At 45.5% G+C, this 13,279-nt stretch overlaps 1 long non-coding RNA gene across 2 annotated transcripts; it reads right to left on the bottom strand.

Moving 5' to 3' along the window:
* Window positions 1-2,036: 2,036 nt before the first annotated feature.
* On the bottom strand, window positions 2,037-13,015 carry LOC148000368 (uncharacterized). 2 transcript variants are annotated; one of them, XR_015640199.1, is made up of 5 exons: window positions 12,666-13,015; window positions 10,938-11,736; window positions 9,939-10,111; window positions 6,969-7,083; window positions 2,038-2,451 (listed from the first exon to the last, which is right to left on the bottom strand). It is a non-coding gene; the product is annotated as an uncharacterized LOC148000368 (long non-coding RNA). The 2 variants fall into 2 exon arrangements; XR_015640198.1 differs by lacking the exon at window positions 6,969-7,083 and having other exon boundaries at window positions 2,037-2,451.
* Between the last annotated feature and the right edge of the window lie 264 nt (window positions 13,016-13,279).

Here is a 13,279-nt window from a genome sequence, read left to right as displayed (position 1 = left end):
GGGGTGCTGTTTACTGGATTGCTTCCTGTGGCTTGCTCTAGGAGGTTCCTTTTAGAACCCAGGACCACCCACCCAGGGATGACCCCACCCACAATGGGTTAGTCCCTCCTGTGTTGATCACTAATTGAGAGAATGCCCAACAGCTGGATCTCATGGAGGCATTTCCTCAGCTGAGGCTCCTTTCTCTCTGATGACTCTAATTTGTGTCACTTTGACACAACCAGCCAGCACACTGCTTATCTGAGCTTCTGCTAAAACTGCTTACTCTTCAAAGTCTCCCCTGCAGCTGCCGAGCCAGATGCCTCAGCAAGATTCCTGCCCTTAAACCCCATTATCGGGGCACTCGGGGCCGCACCTACGTTCCCAAACACTTGGGTGTGGTCGCAACTGGCCGGAATAAAGACTTTCAGTTGTCCATACACTGTCTGAGTGGTCATCTCTGATGGGCTCCCCTTAACCACAAAGCAAGGAAACAAAATTCTTATGATGACCCAAATTATTCAAACTGACAAAAGAAGTAGAAAATCTAAGTAGACCTATGGAAGGAAAGGCTCGCCCTCTGAACTGGAGTGCTCACTGATTGGCTACACTGGCTGCCATCTAGTCCGAGGAGCTCACTGATTGGCTACGCTGGCTGCCATCTAGTCCCGGGAGCTCACTGATTGGCTACGCTGGCTGCCATCTAGTCCCAGGACCTTCCTGGATCTGCCTTCCCAGTGGAGGAACGTGGTTCCAATGCTGGGCTAAGGGTGCACACCAACACAGGAGCTCTCTGTGTGGGCATTGGAGACCCAGACTCGGGTTCTTACACCTGCACAGGAAGCATTTTACTCACTAAGTCATCTCCCGGTATCATTCAGCAGCCTTTCTACGTACTAGCAATGAACAACCTGCAAACGACGTTAATGAAACAAACCTGTAAACAAGAGTATCAAAAAGGACTAAAAATATTAAGGAGTGCATTTAACAAAAGAAGTGTAAGAACTTGTAGAAGAAAGCTACAATTAAGACCATCTAAATTAAGGGCGACACATTACCATCCACAAATCTAAACTGAAGTGCAGATTAAAATCCAGCTGCCCCTCTCCACCTTCCTTCTATCTTGTCTACCCCATTTCCAGCATTCACTCTCCTATTATCTAGCCAACATTTTTTTTTTTGTTTTCCTATTACAAAACCCCATTATCTGTCTCTGCATTATGTATATACAGAGAGAAAACGGTAGCTATGGTCTCGCTGTGCTTCTTTGACATGACTTACTATGAGATAGTCAGTTCCATCCATTTGGCAGCAAGTAACAGGACTGGTTTCCTTTGGAGCTGAACAATGTACTTGTGCTTTTAAAAAGCCAGGCGCTGGGGCTGGGGATTTAGCTCAGTGGTAGAGCACTTACCTAGGAAGCGCAAGGCCCTGGGTTCGGTCCCCAGCTGGGGGGGGGGGGGGGAAGCCAGGTGCTCACTTGGACACACTCCTACGGCACAGTTGAACCCAGCCCACAGAGTCAAAAGTATAGACTGTCTAACCCTCTGCGGAAAGTCTGCTCCCTTCTGATCTAAACAATCCCACTGAGGAGGTTAAAAGGAGAAAAAGACCCTGGAAGTTTGGTCGCCCGCAGTGTCTGGGCCACCTGTGTTTGCCAGCTGACACCCATCACTGTGAGAGTTCTGACCCTTACACAGCCTGGACATGTGGCCTTCTTCCTGATGACTGCAGCTCAAAAGGAAGGAAGATATCCCCGGGTTGTAGGTTTATTGAGCACTTGCAACTTCAAAACTTCTAAATAAATATTCTGAGACAAAAATAGGCCAGGGGCCTATCATCGGGTTTTGCTTGGAATAAAGAGTAGTCCTCTAGGTGGCAGCCGCCAGCCAACACCTACAGATTCTCATAGCCTAGAGCAAAGGATTGGACCAGGCTACTGAGCCTGCCCATCTTCACAGAAGTGTCCCCCTCTTTCTCGGGTTCTGCCTGCCTTTCCAGACACTAAATGCATTCTTACTCTTCTTGCTGAAGTAAAATACACAATAAAAACAATGTAAGGAGGAAGAGTTTATTTCGGCTCACAGTTCAAGGTCACAGCCCATCTTGGTGCTGAAGGCATGGTGACAGGAACATTGAAGACATTCATGAACGTAGATCCTCAGACCGTTTCTCTCCTGTTTTATATGGGCCAGAACTTCAGCAATACAATGGTGCCACCCACATTTGAAGTGCAACTTCTCATCTCAGCTAACCTACTCTAGTTCTGGCTCTCTGAAGGGCGCTATCATCCCACGCAGCTCTTCACAGACACTTATCTCTCACTTAAACACACAGCTCGCCGGCTCCCTACTCCCGGCAGGTGCACACATCCACAGCTTGCCTGCTCCTTTGTTTCCTCCAGGACTAGGATGGTGCTCAAGTCTCCTTCTGATTCTGTCTTCAAAGTCCCTGGCCTTGAAGATGGAGAGCCTTCAAAAGGAAACCCAACATTATCAGAAGTCACGCACGCTACCCGGTACTGGCACAACTCTATGTCCTGCCCTCAACAATTCTTAGGTTTTTGAGAAACATATTTTATTGTTTTTGTTTCTTTGCTTTATGTTAGGCTGGTGTGGAAATCAGTGAGATCCACCTGCCTTTGCCATTGGAGCTTTGAGATTGTAGGTGTGCCTGCCATGCCTGGCCCAAGGAACACATTTTATGTTGAGAAAATCACAATAGAGCACCAAACACCCATCAGTCTGTCTTAAGTTTTCCCATTCGCAGAATGAGGAAACGACCAGGTCTAGGGGCGCAGGCCTGCAAGTTCTGAAGGAAACCGAGGCAGCAGGACTACAAAATCAGTGCTAGTCTGGATTACACCGTAAGCCTCTACCACATACATATATGCATAATACATGCATGTGTACATACACATATGCATATATACCTACAGTTAGGGAGTGGTATAAAATCATTCTTCTGAAATGTTAGGAAAGAGAAGAACCAGCTGGAGACATTCTGAGAGGATATTCCTAGGACCATTCCCTGAAGAATATAATTCTACCCTGAGAGCTTTCCGTGCCAATTTAGCCAGGCTTAGCACCTGGTTCTCATGTAGCAGGCACGAGGTCGTGAAGGATTGCTTAGGACATCATGTTTGAGTTTTGATATTCTGCGATGGTATGGTTCTTCACAAATTAAGCCTGAGACAATAGATATAGACAAAAATGAAATACATGCATTCACCTTTTAGATATATTGGCAAGCATATGACAAAATGTATATGCTAGAATGACCTCAGTGGTTAAGAGCACTGACTGCTCTTCCAGAGGTCCTGAGTTCAAATCCCAGCAAACACATGGTGGCTCACAACCATTTGTAATGGGATCTGATGCGCTCTTCTGGTATGTCTGAAGACAGCTACAGTGTACTTACATATAATAAATCAATCTTTAAAAAAGAGAATGGCTTCAACATAAAAGGGAAAAGTGATTTAAATGTAAAGAAAGGAAAGAGGTAGGGAGAATGTTATCTAAGTATTCATCTGCAGAGAAGTAGTTACACAAATTATGAGTTATCCAGTACTGTTGATATCTCTTTTTTAAAAAACCCAGCGGGGTTGGGGATTTAGCTCAGTGGTAGCCTAGCAAGTGCAAGGCCCTGGGTTCAGTCCCCAGCTCCGAAAAAAAGAAAAAAGAAAAAAAAAACCCAGCAATCTCTATGTTCTGAATTTCTAAAAAGAATTATTTACTTCTTTTATGTATATGAGTACACTGTAGCTGTCTTCAGACAGAAGAGGGCATCGGATCCCATTACAGATGGTTGTGAACCACCATGTGGTTGCTGGGATTTGAACTCAGGACCTCTAGAAGAGCAGTCAGTGCACTTAACCACTGAGCCATCTCTCCAGCCCCTATGTTTTGTTTGTTTGTTTGTTTGTTTGTTTAAAAAAAGCTATGTATAAATGTTTAAGTAAAAAGCAAAGTGCGAAACTGTTTGTGGCCAACCATACTTCACAGTGATGGCTAAAGCCATATCTGTTCTGTAGACTGTGCTCTAATCCCACCACCGTCAGGAGCAGAGGCATTCCCTTCCCTCAGTGTCTGAGGTGGTTCCAGAACACACTTAGACAGTGGCAGGTGGCAGAGGGGATGAGCTGGTGTTACAGACAAACATTAGAATCTGTGGTAGCTGCCACCATCTTTAGGTTCTGTGGGACGGAACAAGAAACTGGACGGAGGGTTGGGGATTTAGCAATCGAAAGGCCCTGGGTTCGGTCCTCAGCCCCGAAAAAAAAGAAAAGAAAAGAAACTGGACAGAGACGTGTGCATGGCAGTAGAAACAGAGACCGTTTGTCAAGAAGGAGAAACTTCCAAAGGAAGGAGTGGGAAGAAAGCTGAGCTGCTTTAATGGCACCCCTGTGCCCTGAGGTGGGACCTCAGAGATCATTTGTACTGTCTGTACTTTCCTCCCGTCGGCCTTGGTGGAGGCAATTTCCCACTTTGTTCCACTTTACATTGTTTTTTTTTCTCATTCCTCACTCTACACTCCTGACAATGCCTCCTGAGTTGTGTAGTCCCAGAAATCTTTCAGAGAAGCTGAAGGCTGACAATCATTCTTCTACACCTCTTTCTTGCTAATGAAAGGCTTGGTCCCTGTCTGACTGGGACCACAAAACTCTCTAGTTCTAGCTATCAGGTGAAGAGGGACATTTGCTGGTTGGTAGTATTCTAAGCATACAGCCTTATCCGCATGTGCTCTGGCTTCCTCCCAGAGCGTCCCTAGAGGCACAGCAAGTGACCCATGACAAGTGACAGTGTACAAGTACATCTGTACTTAAAACCACAAGCTAGAGTTTAGGTCCCCACGTTACCTGGAAATGGGGTTGGGTCCTTGTCTTAGCTTTGGCTCTCAGCCTGTGACCTAAGAAGGAAGTCTCAATGGAGGGATTGCCCAGATCAGATTGACCTGTGGTCATGTTTCTAGGGGCCTACCTTGAGTGCTAATTGATGTAGGAGAGCCTAGCACATTGTAGTCTGTACCATTCCTCTGGCAGATGGGCCTAGACTATGTAGGAAAGCTATTTAAGCATCCATCAGTATGCCTAGAGACACCAGCCACCAGCACCCCATGGTATTGCTTCAAGTTCTTGATTGAGTTCTGTCTTCATTTTCCTCAATGATGGACTATAATATATAGGCCTCCCCTCCCCCACAGTTGACTTTGGTCAATGATTTATCTCATCACCAGATAAATTAGAATAGGAATTGGAACTGAGAGTGGGTGTACTGTTATAGATGTGACCATATGACTTGAATGCCTTGGAGGATTTTGTAGGAGGAATGTAGATTTTGTGGTATGGGAGATTTCAGAGGGGAGCAAGGACTTTGGCTAAGAACCTGTGTGCTGTTGATCCCGGGCTGAAGAACCAGCTACAATTAATAAGAGATTGGCACTAAGCTGTTAAAGTCACCTGTGCTTCATTGGGTGACTGGGATGTGCTTTCTCAGGACCAGCACACAAAATTACAGAACCACGGCTATATATGAAGTCGCATGGCAAGTGGCTATGAGTTCTGGAGTTCGATAGCTATGTCATGTGCAAATGATTTTCTCCATTTAGCATGATGTTATCTTTCTTTTTTTTTTAAATGTATTTTATGTATGTGAGTACACTGTAGCTGTCAGACACACCAGAAGAGGGCGTCAGACCCCATTACGAATGGCTGTGAGCCACCATTGTGGTTGCTGGGAATCGAACTCAGGACCTCTGGAAGAGCAGTCAGTGCTCTTAACCACTGAGCTATCTCTCCAGCCCCCTGATGTTGTTTTTCTATGTTGCACCGACATACACAGTTCTCTTCATCCCTAGCCTCGAGCTTTTACAATGAAGGTGTGTTGAATAATGTCAAAGGCCTTTTCTGCAGCTATTACTACAGTCATGTGGTTTCCATTCCTGAGCCTGTTTATGTGATGTATTACTGTTAAGGTTTTTGAAAGTGGTGGGTGGTTCAAGAAGACACTGAGGGGCTGGAGAGATGGCTCAGTGTAAGAGCACTGACTGATCTTCCAGAGGTCCTGAGTTCAATTCCCAGCAACCACATGGTGGCTCACAACCATCTGTAAAGAGATCCGATGCCCTCTTCTGGTGTCTCTGAAGACAGCTACAGTGTACTCGTATACAATAAATGAATAAATAAATCTTAAAAAAAAAAAAAAGAAGACACTGAGATGCAAGTGGGGACTAAGACCACACACCTGATATCTCATATGAGGGCTGAGAAAGTATCCATAAAGCAGAAATGGTCCTGGAAAGAATCTCCCTGAAAGAGTCTACCTGTTGATCATGTAGGGTGTACGGTAGACACCGTGTACTGAGATACAGGCTGAAGACATCTGCTTTCTGTCCAGGTGTCTTCATAAAGCCTTCATAAAGTCCCTCCCACTACCAAAGCTCCTTTCTTTCTCCTTTGGGCCCAGGAACGCTGTTCTTTATTGTGAGAATTCTGGAATTTTGGTTTCTTAAAAAAAAAAAAAAAGAAAAGAAAACAGAACCACAGAAATATTATAAGAATATTTTTCTTTTTTAATCCCAAATGTGGGATATGGGGCTGCTTTGAACTATGATTTGCCTCATGCTCTAGCAGAGGCATGATTTTGCCAGCTGCAGATAGATTCTGCCATTGTGTGATGTTTGTAGTCCTGGGGACTTTTCAGAGGGTTTATAAATGTTAGGGTCCTGAGAAGAGGATTTGGTTGGCTGTTCAGGAGGTTGGATGCAGTTCATTAGCAGTCAAAGAAGTCTTACTCAAGGAAGAAACCAGAAGAAAGAAGTCAGATTTAAGGCTCTCTACTTCTCTCTTTTCCCAATATCCATGTGTGTGTGTGTGTGTGTGTGTGTGTGTGTGTGTGTGTGTGCGTGTGTGTGCGCGTCTGCAGTCTAGCAATAGGGGGTGAAACTGGGGAAAAGTGGGAGGATAATGGGCAGAAAGAAGAAGAACTCACAAAGCAGCAAAAGACAAGCTACCGTTCTTCCCCAGGTACGTCCGTCCCATCCCTGAATTTAGCAATCTTTTGCTTTTCCCAGCTGGCTTTACTGTGCCTTTGTATCCTTGCTGCACTGAAAAAAAAATAGAATAAAAAAACCTCAATAAAGATATTTCCTAATCTAACTTCTCTTAAAAATCGGAAGGAATTATGAGAGCTTATAAATATTTAACAGATATTTAATTTGTACTGCATTCAAAGGAGAAGCGATATGATAACCAATGTTAATATTTGAACTAGATAGCATTTTAGGTAGATTAAATAATGATAATATTTAAGGCAGGTAAACATGCTTTGTTTATTTCCTCCAAACTAACTAGCCAAACTCCATGGCATTTACAAGCCTCACATAACAAAGGTCTGTCTACTTTTTGTTTATTTCCTGGCTTCTGGGCCCAGGAAGGATCCCACAATAATTCAGAGAGAGGGTACCAATGCTCAATTGTTTCGTTACAAAATGACCTCTCCCAGTTTATAACAGAAAAAAAAAACTGCTTTAACACAGAAAGGCTTGATGGGGCTAATCCACTTCTTAGCACTGCTAGACACGTGAGACCTAAAGCTTACCCTGACTAGAGGACGACACAAGAGGCCAAGGGGTGGTGGGCAGAGGTGAGATGGTGATTTGGTCTTTTGTTTGATTTTTAAGACAGGGTTTCTGTGTAGCCCTGGCTGGCCTGGAACTCAATATGTACACCAGGCTGGCTTCAATGTCACAGAGACCTGCCTGCCTCACCCTCCCAAGTGCCGTAACTAAAGGCACTGCATGCAGCCTGATCTGGGAATGCTGCTCTGAGTTAACCATTGCACATCCCCTGGGATGGCTGTTAGACGGCCATTCAGGCAATAGAGTCTCGGACAGGGCTAGGAAAAATATTTTTACCTCCCGTGGGACCTTGGGAAGCCAAGCAATCTTGGAGCATCCCCATACCATCAAACACGGTACCCATACCAGTCTGGAACAGACACGACACAGCACAGACCCCTGAGCTTCCAGGTAAGACGTGAGTGAGAATGTGAATATTGGAGCTGGTGATGTGGAAATGCATATAGGTGTGCCTTCATACCCTTGAGGACCTATGGCCGTACCTGTCAGCCACTGAATGGTGGAGGAGGCACGGCTAACTTGGGTAAGTGGTCAGTGCACCACACTGGGAATGGTTGCTGGCTTCTTTATTGAGCTCCTTCCAAGAGGACAATCTTGAATGTGACGTACGTGGTTCGGAAAAGGGAAAGATTCGTGGCGCCTGAAGGTTAGGGTGGAGTATGTCTAAGTGGTGTGTGCTGCCCACATTATTATTAAAAAGTGCCGAGCTCCACAGCTCTGTTCACATGATGGGGGCATGACTGTAATCCCAGTACTTGGAAGTGGACACATGAGATGAGGGGCTCAAGGTCAGCCTGGGCTATGTGTGAGTGTCTCAAAATAACAGTGACAACAAAACCAGGGGCTAGACAGATGGCTCCTTAGTCAAGAGCACTGGCTTCTTTCCCACAGTACCTGAGTTTACGTCCCAATATCCATATGGTGGTTATAACCACTTTTTAACTGTAGTTCTAGGGGATCCAAAGCTAACTTCTGGCCTCCATAGGTACCAGGGACACCTGTGGTGCACAGATAGGCATGCAGAGAAAATGCCCATATACACACAGCAAATAAATAAATAAATAATAATAAATAATAAATAAATAAGATTCTTCAATGTAGTTTAAATATATGATCAAACTAGCCCATTCTCACTCTTTTGGAGAAGATATAAATACTTCACATGTAAAAGGCCATAATGGGGGGTTGGGGATTTAGCTCAGTGGTAGAGCGCTTACCTAGGAAGCTCAAGGCCCTGGGTTTGGTCCCCAGCTCCGAAAAAAAGAACCAAAAAAAAAAAAAAAGGCCATAATGGCCCTCCCAATAAGATGTCTGCCAGGCTAGATACTCTCATCTCACATTTATAAATGTAAACACCTAAAACTGAACATTGTCCTGCTGTGTCAGTGCTGGTGGGGAGACCCTAGTGTGATTGCATTGGAATCAGCTCCTTGGTAGTCTTTTTGGGGTTCATGAACCCTTCCTGGCACAACACCTCGTGCTTCCTCCTCTCCTTTTATGGGCCCCTTCTGTGAGAGTGCCTACATTAACTTACATTCCCTTCAGCACTCCATGTCCCCATCAGAATCTCTTTCCCTTTTAAAACAGCATTTTATTTACTTCTGAGAGAATTTCAAACAACGTATTTTAACCATAACTATCCCCCTCTAATCTCCCCAAGCCCTCCCGGATCCTCACCCCCCTAACTTCATGCACTCTAATTCTTTTTTTTAATATATAGTTATTTTATTTATGTGAGTACACTGTAGCTCTCTTCAGACACACCAGAAGAGAGCATTGGATCCCATTACAGATGGTTGTGAGCCACCATGTGGTTGCTGGGATTTGAACTCAGGACCTCTGGAAGAGCAGACAGTGCTCTTAACCACTGAGCCATCTCTCCAGCCCACCTCTAATTCTTTTTAATCTGGATGCGATGGTGCAAGATCTTTATCTCAGCATTTGTGGGGAGGGGCAGATGGATCTCTGTGAGTTCCAGGTCATTCAGGGCTACATAGTGAGACCTTGTCTTAAAAATTAATAAAAAATAAATTACCCACCTGAGTCCAAGTTATATACTCATGAGTCTAGGGCCATACACTGGATATATGTGGCTGACCTACCAGGGCCCGCAGCCTTAAAATAAACTGACTGTCCCTTCCCCAGAAGCCATGTGTCACCAGTTAGAGGTGGGAGTATGTGAGCCCTCCCACCTCCATGGTAGAACGGTGACTGACTAGGTTGTGTGCAGGATTTGTGGCAGAACCACAGCTTCTGTGAGCACATGAGTGCAGTGACCCTGACATGTCCAGAAGAAACTATTTCACTCCAGTCCTACTGACCTCTGGCTTTTGCAGTCTTTACTCCCCATCTCGATTGATGTCCTCTCAGTCTTGGGGAGGTCCATTTGTGGCTGGGCACTCCACTGACAGGTTGACCAGTGGCGATTCTGCGTGTTAACCGCAGTCCATTGCAGGAAGAACCATCTCTGATGAAGACTGAGGGCTGCTCTAACCTGGGGGTACAGAGGTCCAGCTTTAGAGGGCAGATCGAGACTATGTCCGTTTGACAAAATAACAGCGATAGCCTCACTCCTGGGGCCTGTGAGCTCCCAACCATGGGTTCTCTCCCACATTTAATGTATGAGGCATGGAGTGGCCCTCAGTTTCATCAGGAATGCAGTTGCTCAACCCCACAAATATTAGTGCCACCATTGCACACTTGGGCTTATCTTACCAAGATGTTGTAATAGTCAGGGCCCTCTAGAGTAATAGAACTTAGAGAATGAATCTCTCTCAAATCTATACTATCTATCTCTATATATTTATATCTACACATTTATTAGAATGACTTACAGACTTTGGTATCTATATCTATCTATCTAATATATCTAAATATATCTATATGATATATCTATCTGTATCTATATCTATATAGATACCAAAGCCTGTAAGTCATTCTAAATTCTAATAAGTCCCCCCTTTTTTTAAAAGATTTATTTATTTATTTTATGTGAGTACTCTGTCACTGTCTTCAGACACACCAGAAGAGAGAATTGGATGAGATTCCAAGAGAGATTACAGATGGTTGTGAGCCACCATGTAGTTGCTGGGAATTGAACTCAGGACCTCTGGAAGAGCAGTTGGTGCTCTTAACCGCTAAGCCATCCCTCCAGCCCTCATAAGTCCCCTTTCTATATGTGTATGTATTTATATATATTGAGAGAAAGACAGAGAGAGGGAGAGGGAGAGATGGAGAGAGAGAGGGAGAGAGAGGGAGAGGGAGAGGGAGAGAGAGAGAGAGAGAGAGAGAGAGAGAGAGAATTTATTGCAATGACTTACAGGCTTTGGTCCAGCTAATCCAACAATGGCTGGCTATGAACAGAAATTCCAAGAACCAGTAGTTGTTCAGTCCACAAGGCTGAGTGTCTCAGCTGGTCTTCAGTATACACTAGAGTCTTGAAGGGGTAGGTTGTGATGTTAGTGGAGGAATGGACTTGTTTGCAAGGGGAGTACAAGCGGTCAGACAGCAGAAACTCCCTTCTTAACGTGTCCTTACGTAGGCTGGATTCCAGCAGAAGGCATGGTCCAGATTAGATGTGTGTTAAAGCTCAAATGATCTGGATTAAAGGTGTGTCTTTTTTTTTAAAGATATCTTTTTGTTATTTTTTAAAGATTTATTTATTTATTTTGTATATGAGTATATGTTGCTGTCTTCAGACACACCAGAAGAGGGCATCAGATCCCATTACAGATGGTTGTCAGCCACCATGTGGTTGCTGGGAATTGAACTCAGGACCTCCGGAAGAGCAGTCAGTGCTCTTAACCACTGAGCCATCTCTCCAGCCCTAAAGGTGTGTCTTACTACTTCAAATTAAGGAAAAGCAACCCCTCACAGGTGTGCTCTCCATTTGGGGGTTTTAACTCCAGATGTATTCAGGTTGACAACCATGGATAGCATCACGGTGGCCATTACTGTAGTTCACAGGTTCACAGCTGGGTAAATCTGCTGGTGACCTTTTGGTACTGTGGAAGATAGTCAGCAGGGAGGTGACTTTCTGGTCAGTGCCAGCTTCATTTCTCTATGTCCCGTGACCAAAGCATGTGCCATCTTCCCTAGGAGAACCTTGTCACTCCGTTCCTGTGGGCAGCAAGAGCAGTGGCAATAGCCTGTATTGTTTTAGGGGGTCTTAGGATACCTCTGGCCAGCAACTCAAGACTGGTACCTCACACCGGGCAACCTATGACTTCTGGGAGGAGAATCTCACTCCTGGAGGGGACTCCAGTTAAACTCATATGTATCTGGGCGCTTACAAAACAGTCGGTTTCCATACAGTTTCCCCAGACATCCTGAGTGCTCCTTATCTCTCCCTTACCCACACTGTCCCACTCCACGCCCCACCTAATCCCCTCTTCCCACTATCCTCCCTTTAACTTTGTACCACCCACAGTCAACTATCCCCCTCCCTTAAGAGCTCTCTCTTCCTCCCGGCCAAACTCTTCCTTTCTAGCTTCCTGGATTCCTCAGGGGCTTCAAATTAAACTCCGACTGAGACGAGTGAAGAGTACCACATGGGGTCAGAAAATGGGATGCTTTTCTTTTTGGACCTGGGCTACTTCATGTGGTGGGTTTCTCAGTTCTATTCATTTACCAGCAACTCTTTTCTTTACAGCTGAATTAAATCCCACCGTATTTACTGTCTGTTCTCCGGTTGACATACAGCTAGACTGCTCCCTGTACTAGCTCTTGTGAGTCGAGCAACTGCGAGCACGGATGAGCATCCTCTGCATTAGGAATCCGAGTCCTCTGTGCAAATGCCTAGGAGTGAATTAGCTGGGTCCTAGTTTCTGTAGGAAAGCCTCACGCTGATTTCTATGGTGGCTGCACAGGTTTGCGTGGTCCCCTACGGCGCGCCAGGGCTCCCCATCCCCCACAGGCTCGCCAACATTTGTCCTTCTGTTTTCTTGGTCTTTGCCGTTCTGACTGGGGTATTATGAAGTCTTGAGGTAGTTTTTAATCTACCTCTGTCGTGGCTAAAGATGCTGAGCACTGTTGGAAACATCACTCACCATTTGCATTTCTTCCTCCGAGCACCCTCCTCAGGTCCACCGCGGCTGTTTAAATGGGTTGTTTGCCTTCCGGAGGTTAGCTGTTTTAGTGCCTTGGGTATTCTAGACTAATCCTCGAGTTCATGAAATACTCCTTGCTGGTTCTCTTTCCTGGACCACTGGAAAGAGTCCCTTATTCAGGTGAAAAGCTCTCAGGGAGAACTTTCCCTCGGGATGGAGACCCTCCAACTTTAAAGACCAGACCGAGACACCACAGGATGCAATCAGCAAGAGGATTTGGTTTATTGTCGGGATACACAGGCACAGGCACCTGCGGGCGCTTCAGTCACTCGGGGGACTGGCGCACCCCACGGAACCAAGGATGGGCTTTTATAGGATTTTGGGGAGCAGAAGCAAGCATACAGAAGCAGATGCATGGTTACAGGGATATAATTGGTGGATTCTAATATGGCAAGGGTTTAGCCCGGGGGCAAGTTTCCTAGCTACCTTCCTGAAACATAACGGCTGACTCGGCCCCCCAAGGGTTCAGCCCGGGGGCAAGTTTCCTAGCTACCTTCTTGGAACATAACTACTGACTCGGCCCCCCACCAGGGTGTGGGACCTCTCCCGGGGCT

The sequence above is a fragment of the Rattus norvegicus genome, chromosome 16, assembly GCF_021556685.1.
Source record: "Rattus norvegicus strain SHRSP/BbbUtx chromosome 16, alternate assembly SHRSP_T2T, whole genome shotgun sequence".
Taxonomy (NCBI): domain Eukaryota; kingdom Metazoa; phylum Chordata; class Mammalia; order Rodentia; family Muridae; genus Rattus; species Rattus norvegicus.
Note: the sequence above shows the minus strand (reverse complement) of the source record. Positions and strands in the feature narration are given on the sequence as shown.